Source organism: Enhydra lutris, unplaced genomic scaffold, assembly GCF_002288905.1.
Source record: "Enhydra lutris kenyoni isolate GAN:26980312 unplaced genomic scaffold, ASM228890v2 scaffoldscaffold12, whole genome shotgun sequence".
Lineage (NCBI taxonomy): Eukaryota > Metazoa > Chordata > Mammalia > Carnivora > Mustelidae > Enhydra > Enhydra lutris.
Genome location: NW_019154096.1, coordinates 66860579 through 66870390, shown reverse-complemented (window position 1 = coordinate 66870390; position 9812 = coordinate 66860579).

Genomic DNA, 9812 nt, shown 5'->3' with positions numbered 1-9812 from the left:
GGCAACACTTCCTCTGTGCTCCATTTTAAAAATCCCTTAGCATTTATCACTATATAACATATATTATTTATTAATCACAGTCATTGCCCATCTCCAAGCATCAGAAGTCCAAAGGACAAAATGTCTATTTTGTTCACTGCCGTCTCTGTGATGCACAGAGGACTTCAAAGAAATATTTGTTGAATGTGTATGTGAGTCAACACGCTTGTATCTACCAGGCAATGGAAGGCATAGGACGAGTCCCCTGCATGACCCCCCTCTATTCTGTCCTCCTACCTCCCCCAGCAGGGGTGGCCACACATCTAAACTCATCCCTCCCCTGCTTTGCTTTAAGCCTTGTGTGTTTGAAACGTAGTATGTGTTTGTCTCCCAAAGTTACACTTTATAGTGTTGCGTGGTCTTGACTTGCTATAAGGGCAATCATACTCTAGGCACTCTTCAGCAATGTGGTTTTCCTTACCCAACATCATGTTTCAAAAATTTGTCCATGTTTTGTATACTTTTGATTGAGTTTTCATCATCATATGATAGTCTTTTTTTTTTTTAAGGATTTCATTCATTCATTTTTGTGAGAGAGGGAAGGAGAGAGAGAATGAGAGGAGGGGAAGGGCAGAGGGAGAAGCAGGCTCCCCACTGAGCAGGGAGCCCAATGTGGGACTCGATCCCGTCCCGGGATCATGACCTAAGGTGAAGGCAGACGCTTAACGACTGAGCCACCCAGGCGCCCTGTATGATATTCTATAACATGATTTCACCACAATTAATTTATCCATCTTGCTCTTTATTGATATCTGGATTGTATCTAGTTTTGGTATTACGAAAATTGTTGCTACGAACCTATGCAATTATGCAAATTCTTTTAGATTTCCTATCTAGGCGTGGACTTGATAGGTTGTAAGATCTTTTGTCCTTAATCTTCTTAAATAGTGTTAATTATTTCCAAAGCAGTTGCTGTAATGTACATTTCCTGCAGCACTACCTAACTGTTCTGGTTGCTCAACATCCTCCTGTAATCCGAGGTTATCAGATTTTTACATTGTCGCCAATCTGTTGGCAGTAAAACAGCCCAGTGGTTTCAATGAGCATTTACTCGATTATCACTGACACTGAGCTTTTTTTTTTTCCTTGTATTTGAGTTCCTTTTTCTGTAAAGTGTCTCTTGACTGTTTTTATTAGGTTATTTTTCTCTTTTTATTTGCAAACTTCCCTTATATACTCTGGATAGAAAAAACTTGTCAGTTTTCATGTTGCAATATATTCCCCTAGTCATGAGATTATGGGCTTTTTATTTTCTTTATGTTTTCTTTTCATGAACAGGAAATTCTTTCTATTTTAGTGTAATTGAATATATATATATGTATATATATATACATATATATGTATGTATTTTCCTTTATGATGTACTTATTTTTATATTTTTTCAAAGAAATCCTTTTAAATTCAGAAGTTATAAAGATATTTGACACTGTCTTTTGTTTTATAGTACTTCTTTTTACATTTAAGTGTTTAATCCACCTAGAATTGATTTTTTTTTTGAAACTATGGTATGACGCTAACTTCAGGTGTGCCCTATTTGTTGAAAAATCCAGTCTGTTCCCACTGGTCTGTATCTGCAGTGTTCATATTTGTATGGGTCTCTGTCTTTTGTTCTCTTGGTTTCTTTGTCTATCCTTTCACTCAGAATTTGTTCTCTCTCTCTCTTTTTAAAGATTTTATTTATTTTAGACTTCCCACTGTGTGGGGAACCCCACATGAGGCTTGATCCCAGGATTCTGGGATCATGACTTAAGCCAAAAGCAGACCCAGGCACGCCCCCCCCATATTTGTTCTATTAATTTAATTTTTATTTTATTGTGGCGAGAACACTTTAGATGAGATCTAAGTGTACAATACAGATGCTTATCTATAGGCACAAAGTTGTACAGCAGATCTCTAGAACTCATTCATTTTGCATAACTGAAACTTTATACCTTTTGATTAACAATACCCAATTAAAAACACTTTAGAAAGTAAGAATAGAAAGCTACTTCTTTAATGTACCAGGGACACTTCTCAGGAGCCCATGCTTTAATGGTGAAGGGCTACAGATATTCTCATTTGTACTAGATAAGACAAGTCTGTTCATTATTTATTATGATTTATATTGTTCTGAAAGTGCTAAATAATGCAAAAATCTAATAACAAGCAGGATGCCAGCTGGGAAGGAGAGGGGCAATATTCCTTTATTTCCAGATGCTATCACTATAGTTATGGAAAATCACTGAAAACTGCAAAAGAATGTAAGGTGGTCAGTCAGAATTTACATCCAAAGGCAACAGAATCTTTTTAATGGAAACAATATCATGAAAGAAGATATTTTACTCACAAAATCAGTAAGATACAACATATCTAGGAATCCCATTATATCTAAGAACAAAGGCTGGCTGAGGTGGGGGACTTTTTTACATTATCACTTAATCCTCAAAACAAAATACAAGTAGGCATTGTTGTTGCTGTTGTTATAACCATCATGTAATGGAAAACACTGAGCTTCAGGAAGGTTCCATAGCTTCCCAAGGTCATTCACAGAACACAGCAGAATCAGGATATTAACTGTTAGGCAAGGTTCTGCCTTTCCAAAGAAAACCATAGGACTCTACTAAGGATTCATAAAACACCCAACTCAGTAGAGATAAGTCTGGAAGAGGATGGCAGCATGTCATGAAGGATGGCCATTCTTACCAGGTCACACTAGAGTTAAAATCAAACCCAGTGAAAATCCTGCCAGAATTTTGTTTTTAGGCAACGAACTTATTGATACATAATTAATTTTTCACAGCAGGATTTTTCTGTTAATTCATGAAGTGATTCTAATTTCTGCAGTCTAAACACAGAAATTCTTAAAAAAAAAAAAAGTGGGGGAGAATTTGCTTTAGCTGAGACTAAAATATACTATAAAGCTCTGGTCATTAAAATAATGAAGTACCAGGATAGAAATAGAGCAGCATTCTCTATCTGGGGCAATTTTGCCTCAGAGACATTTGACAGTGTATGGGGACGTTTTTGATTGTTATAAGTGAGGGATGAGTTTTCACTGTCGTCTGTGGAGGGCGGGGATGTCATGAAACATTCCCACAATGCACAGGATACCATCTTCCTCCCACCCCCAACAGTGCTCTGGCCCCGAAAATGTCAAAGGTGCCAAGTCTGAGAAACGAAAACAGACAAACAAATAGAACAGAGTAGGGAATGTAGCATAGATCTAGGTATCTATTGAAATATAATTGGATATAAAGGTGTCATTAAAGCTATGGAAAATGATGAATTTTAGATAGTTAGTGAATGATTTGAGGAACAAAGGAAAAGCTAATTCTAACCTCATTTCTCATACCAAGTCTGAGAATGCATGAAAATTAAAAGCATCCCCACAGTACCTAGAAAAGGCAGAATACAAACCTGGGGAAAATATCTGCACTACACATGTCAGACAAAAACATTACTACCCCTGATATACAAAGAGTTTTTATAAACCAATAAGAAAATGTCAACCCATACAGATAAAACAGGCAAAGTACACAAACAGGATATTCAGAAGTTAAAACATATATAAAATACAATGATGAAAATTATCTATATAGTGCAAAACATATAGAATGTAATGATAAAATAGGATAATGAAAAATGCAAATTCAAATGAGGTATCATTTTGACAAGAAAAAAATACGAAAGCCCTCAGACTCTGAAGGCAGAGTCTTGAGTCCCATCCCAGGAAACGAATCTTGCCGTGCCTTCCCTTACCGTCAGCGGTAAGTATTACTAACAATATAAGCTTTCTCCTCTCCACTCTCATCGGAAAGCTACCAAGGGCACTCACCGCAGATGCGGTTACATAATGAGTAGTCTAAATTTATGTTGCCCCAATGCTGGCTAAACAGCATTCTTTTATAGAAACTGACCTTATTTGACTGTATAAATCTGTACAAATTCAATATTCCTGGTGCAAATCCACCTGAGGCAATATCAGGAAATTTTATTAGCTGTATTGATTTCTTCAGGCCTCTAGAGTGCGATTTATTTCCCAGTAGAAAAGTAGTTTGAGTATTTCAGTATTTCAGTATTCACTGATTTCCCCTTAAAGTCCATTAAAAAAGTTCAAGTAAAAAAAAAATCTCCTACTGGGCTACAAACATCTCTAATGTTTCAGGTAATAGTTGTGAATATTTCTGAGGAAATAATATTTGTACATAACCCTAGTATCTTAAAAGGAGCTATTCTATATTAGGAAAGAAAATTATTTTCCATTTGCTGTCCCTGACTTGCCTGAAATTCATGATTTGGTACAGCCCTTGAATATGACTGTCATTATTTATCATGGCTAAGGAAATTGGGATTCCCAGGCAGCCTGAGGTCAAGCAAAACCCCAACTCCCAGTGCAGATTTGCCCTGTGCTGCCTGCCTCCCTGGAAACCATTTCTGTGACACTGAAGCTGCCCCATGGGCCAGCCCACAGAGGCACTTGGACACCACAGGTGGGCTGCTTGGTCTTGCACCAAAACCTGTCCTCCTGTGGCACATCACAGCTCGGGATAGCCCGACCATGTCACCCTTGCCAAGCTCAGGTGCCTGCCAACCACAATTGCGGATGGCGGGGGGGGGGAAGATAGTTCCCCTTACTGAGCACAGGGATCCTGTTGAGGCCTGTGGGGTGCGTGGGAAAAAAGACTCAGAACCAAAGTGTTTAGGAAAGGAAAGAAGTTACACGAAGTCATTCTTCAGAAGAAGAATAAATAAAACACCCAATAGGAATTTAATGGGAAAAAAACCCACACAAGATTACGAAGCTCGCATCCGTTAATGGCAAGCCCATTCACAAAACTTGGGACGTCTTGAGCCAACAGCTCTGCAAACGTGAAGTAAAGTTATTCTGTGAGGAAACTAACTTACGGGAGATGCTCAGAATCTTCCACTGGTTTCTCAGCATGCTTGGAACGAATTTCCAGGTCTTCACCATGTCTTATAAGGCAAGTCCCTTTGCTCCCTGACATGTCCTCTCACTTTTGGCTTCCGCTCTGGCTCTGATCACACTAGATTCTTTGCTGTCCTTCAAACACATCATTCAGGCCGCTGCCTCAGGCAAATATTTATTGAATGAATAAACAAGCATGAGTCTAAAAGTCTGACAAACAAGGTCATACAGAAAAAACCCAACAACTCTTCCCGTGTCTTCCCCTGTGGCTGCCAGGGAAGTGCGGTGAGGATGTTGCCACAGGTGCTCAGCCGAGCGGTGGAATTCTCCCAGGGCCCTGTGGACACACGTTCCAGCAGAAGCATCACGTCTTACCTCCTGTAGGCCTGGCAGCACCCGGGAGCCTCCGGTGCCAGGGCCTCACAAGGTGACATTGGCAGACAGTGGGCTTCTGTACAGTAACTATTCTGGGCACAGAATTTTCCCTGGATGTTCCTCCAGCCCAGCACCCTCGCCCCACCCCCACCCATGCTATTGCTCCCCGCAGACCTCTTTAAAGTTTCCTCTGACCATTTAGCTGGCTATTTAAGGGGTCTAATATCCTGGCACACTCAGGACTCCCTAGGGCTGGGGTGGGGGGCAGGCAGATCTCAAAGGTCAGCTGCACTTGGATGAAGCTGGTACATCCAAGCATCTGAGAATGGTGGTCACAAGACTCCGCAGATGTCACTAGGTAGCAGAAAGGATCAAAAAGGAAAGAGGTAAAGTTCCTCTGATTCAGTGAAGGTAACTTGGTTGTTGTGAGTTATGAAGAAGAAGAAGGATGAGAAGGAGAATAAGGAGAAGGAGTGGAGGAAGGAGAAGGAGAAGAGGAAGGAGGAGGAGGAGGGGGAGGAGGATGGGGGATAAGGAGAAGGGGAAGGAGAAGGGGAGGAGGAAGAAAAAGAGGAAAAAGAAATCTAAACTAGCTAATAATTTGTGCCAAACTATTTCTTTTGTCCCCTCCCTAAGATAGCCTTGTGATCAACCTTCGTTTCCCAACCTTGGCTGCCCATTGGAATCACTTGGGGATCCTTGAAGAAAGTATTGATGTCTGGGACCCACCCCCAGTGAGGCTGGTATAGTTGGGCGGGAGGGCGGTCTGGATGTTGGGCTTTTTAAAGTTCCCCACTTGAGATTCTGGTCTGTACTTTTATATCAACAATTAAAATGATATGTTATCATCATTTATAATGATTTTGGCATCATGTTTCATTAAATCACTTATCTCTATTAACAAATACAATTGGCAGATATCTTGGGAATCACACAGAACTACAGGGACATATTGGGCCACTCTGCCCAGACATCACTTGGTGTGTTTTACAGAGAGAATGCAGAATATCTGGGAATCCAGCCATTCTTACTAAGGTTGAGTAGAGGACGTTACAGAAGTTTCTTCCTTATTCTTAAACATGTGTCTGTTTGATGGCAGGAGTCAGGGCCAGGGGGTGGCAGGGATTTGCAAGTGATGGGAAAGAATAAAATCTCGGAGAGCAAGCAGTTTTTCACTTAAGAAGAGCAGCGGGCTCTCCTCAAAAATTCTTAAATTTTATTGCCAACATTAAAATTTGTATTTATCCAAGAAGTGAGAGGTTCAGGCGATTGCAGAAAATGACCGTATTGCTGAGGTACCTCCATTGAAGCCATGAAACAGATGACATCAGGGCTATTGAAGAGGCTTTTGTCTCCTTCACAGGAACACACTTCCCCTCAGAACTTAAGCTCAGTTCACACGGCATCCTTGGTGTGCATCCCATGGCCTCAAGACTGTCCCAGTCAAAATGCCACCCCATTTCCAGCGCCGTGTCAGGATCAGACAGCACTTGAAAGCTGACCAACTATGCTTTGCAAATTTGGCCAGGCCTTCCCTGGCATCCCGGTGCCACGCTTGTCAGCCTCTCTGCTGCGAACACAGCTGGTGCTGTCTGTCGTGGTCCCCACACACCTTCTCCGGTTTATCTGACAGCTCATGAGCCACCCGTCCAGCTGGATGGAAGTCATTCCTCCTACAGTGCCAGCTTTCAGCCTCACAGGACGAGAGGTCATCACACGCTTCCCTCGCACACTTCCCTCACTCATCCTTCCAGAGTCACTGGACCCGGAGCTGGTTTTAAGTTTATTGTACTATTCTGTGCTATGGTATTTGCGCCTGTTGTCATCTCTGATTTTCCATCTCGATGAACGGCTTTTTTTTTTTTAAGATTTTATTTATTTATTTGACAGAGAGAGATCACAAGTAGACAAAGAGGCAGGCAGAGAGGGAGAGAGGGAAGCAGGCTCCCTACTGAGCAGAGAGCCCAACGTGGGACTCGATCCCAGGACCCTGAGATCATGACCTGAGCCGAAGGCAGCGGCTTAACCCACTGAGCCACCCAGGTGCCCATCGATGAACAGCTTTTGAGCCATTGATCCTTTTTAGTGAAATTGGTGTCCTAACAAACACAGAAGGAAAGACAAATCATGCAAATTAACAAGTTCGGTTGAAAAGTGGGCCCACAGAGGATGTGAGACTGAGAAGAATGTTCTCGCAATTGCAATGCTTGCTGAAACCCAGGGACAGGATCTATCCTCCCGGTGCATGCTGCTATTGTTAGGAAGAAAGCAAGATTTTTGTGGAAATAATAGCGAATGTTCCATTTCCTATGTGTCATATTTTGAGAACAAAATCGTTTCAACCTTATTCTTCTGAAACTTCCAAACCACTGCTAACCCCTGGACAGGTCGCCCTCTGAGAAATGTGGGACAAGCTAATAGGACCATGTCCAGATTTCCCCCTTTCTAGCCCTCCTGGCCAGCCTGGGAGCTGGGCACCATCAGTTCTGTAGATGCTCTTGAAGAAGCGAGCACTTCCTCCACCATGAGCCCCAGGAAGTGTTCATGATTTCTCCCTTGTCATCGTCTCTACTCTTAGATCCTCGGGCATGTTAGGAAGTAGATTCAAGCAAATTCTATTTTTCTGTCTACTTAAAGTGCTTGAGAGCTAACAGTCACACTTGGAGCCTGGGATGACAAATTGTGTTTGATTTGTGTGTCAACAGTAATTAACTGGCAGGGACTGCCTGGTGCACTGCGGTGGGAGGGATTTGAGGTCCCATCTGATTGCGGTGGGAAAGGGGCTGGTGATCAATTAGTCATGCGGTAGTGGGCTGGGAGTGAAAAATGACACCACGCTGGCCGTGTATTTCCGTTCCTATCTTTAACTTCATTATTTTGACAGCAGAAAACGAAACGCTTTAGATGTTGATGGTGGAATTTAAGGTGCCAGCCATGAGTTGAAGGAGGGATTGAGGACGTTAGCCTTTTGATGGAGTCTCCAAAAATCCCAAGCCTTTACCTGCCTTCAGCCTGCTCCACAAAGGATAGTAGGTGGGGTTTTGGGGACAATCAGTGACACAAATCAGGGGTTCTCATTCTTGTCTGAGCACCTGAAATACCCATGGAAGTTTATAAAAATCAGTTCCTCACTTGAGGACTGTGAGATCATATTCTCAGGGCTCCATATTTAAAAAAAAAAAAAATCCTCTGTTGACTCAGCTGCACACAAATTTGGGAAACAGTGATAAAAATCTGCTAGGGGGAACTGAAATCTGACTTCTCCCCAGCAGGAGGCCTAGGAAGCTGTTTGTCAAAGCTGCTGCTTGCGGATTTTACACAGCAATGTGAGGGGAGGTAGTGTATTTCTAGACTTTGATGTCTAGATATCTGATTGTCTCTCTTTTGGGGGTGTTGGCAGTCATTGAAAATCACTGCCTTGATCCTTTAATTCATTAGGGTTTGAAAATAATAGTATTCTAATTATATCATTCCTTTTACGTATTTCAGGTGGGCTATTTCTGTAAAGAGATCTTTAATTTTTTGTTTCTATTACTTGCCTCTTTAGTAACTGTTAATTATCCCAAGTTACAGTTCATATAGGAAAGGTAAGATAAACGATCGATTTTTCCATTTATATGTCCGTTTTCAAAGATGCATTTAGCATCCTCCAAGGTAAACAATGAAATTTTTGCCTTGTTTTTTAGTATCATTTTGGGCTCATGGCTAAAACTGTATTAAAGTATTTCGGTGCAGTGACATATACCTACTGTTTACTCATGCTCATCCCATCATTCTCTTGGCAACCAGTGGGAACATCTTTAGGTCAATGGCTCCTTAATCTTTTTGACAGGACTCGAGTAACCTCTGACAGTTTCCTTGCTGTTTGGTTTGACAAGAGGTTCCGGCTTCCTATTTTACCTAGAATCAACCATTGCTCCAAGGAGCCTTGTTTCTTTTTGGTTGCAAATGGCATCATGACGTCACAGTCTGGGTCCTAGGGGTACTCATCACAACTGAGTTGGTCATTGTTTCTTGATCTTTTTTTTTTTTAAGATTTTATTTATTTTTTTGACAGACAGAGATCACAAGTAGGCAGAGAGGCAGGCAGAGAGAGAAGGGGAAGCAGGCTCCCTGCGGAGCAGAGAGCCCAATACGGGGCTCGATCCCAGCACCCTGGGATCATGACCTGAGCCGAAGGCAGAGGCTTTAACCCACTGAGCCACCCAGGCGCCCCTTTACTTGACCTTTTAAAAACTGATTTGAAAAAAATATTTTTTAAAAAGATAAAATAGATGATGAGTTCACCTTGGAACTCCCAATTTAAATTCAGAATTTTAGGATTTTACTCAATCTCTTTACTCACGCATCTGTGTATACATATTTTTCCTCCATGCCCAAACTCTCAGTTGTTGATGGCACCAGCCCAAGTTTTCCTCCACTTTATTCCACTGTGCTCACACACCTCCTTCAAAATGGCAACATCACCATTACCCATAACAGGAGAACACCG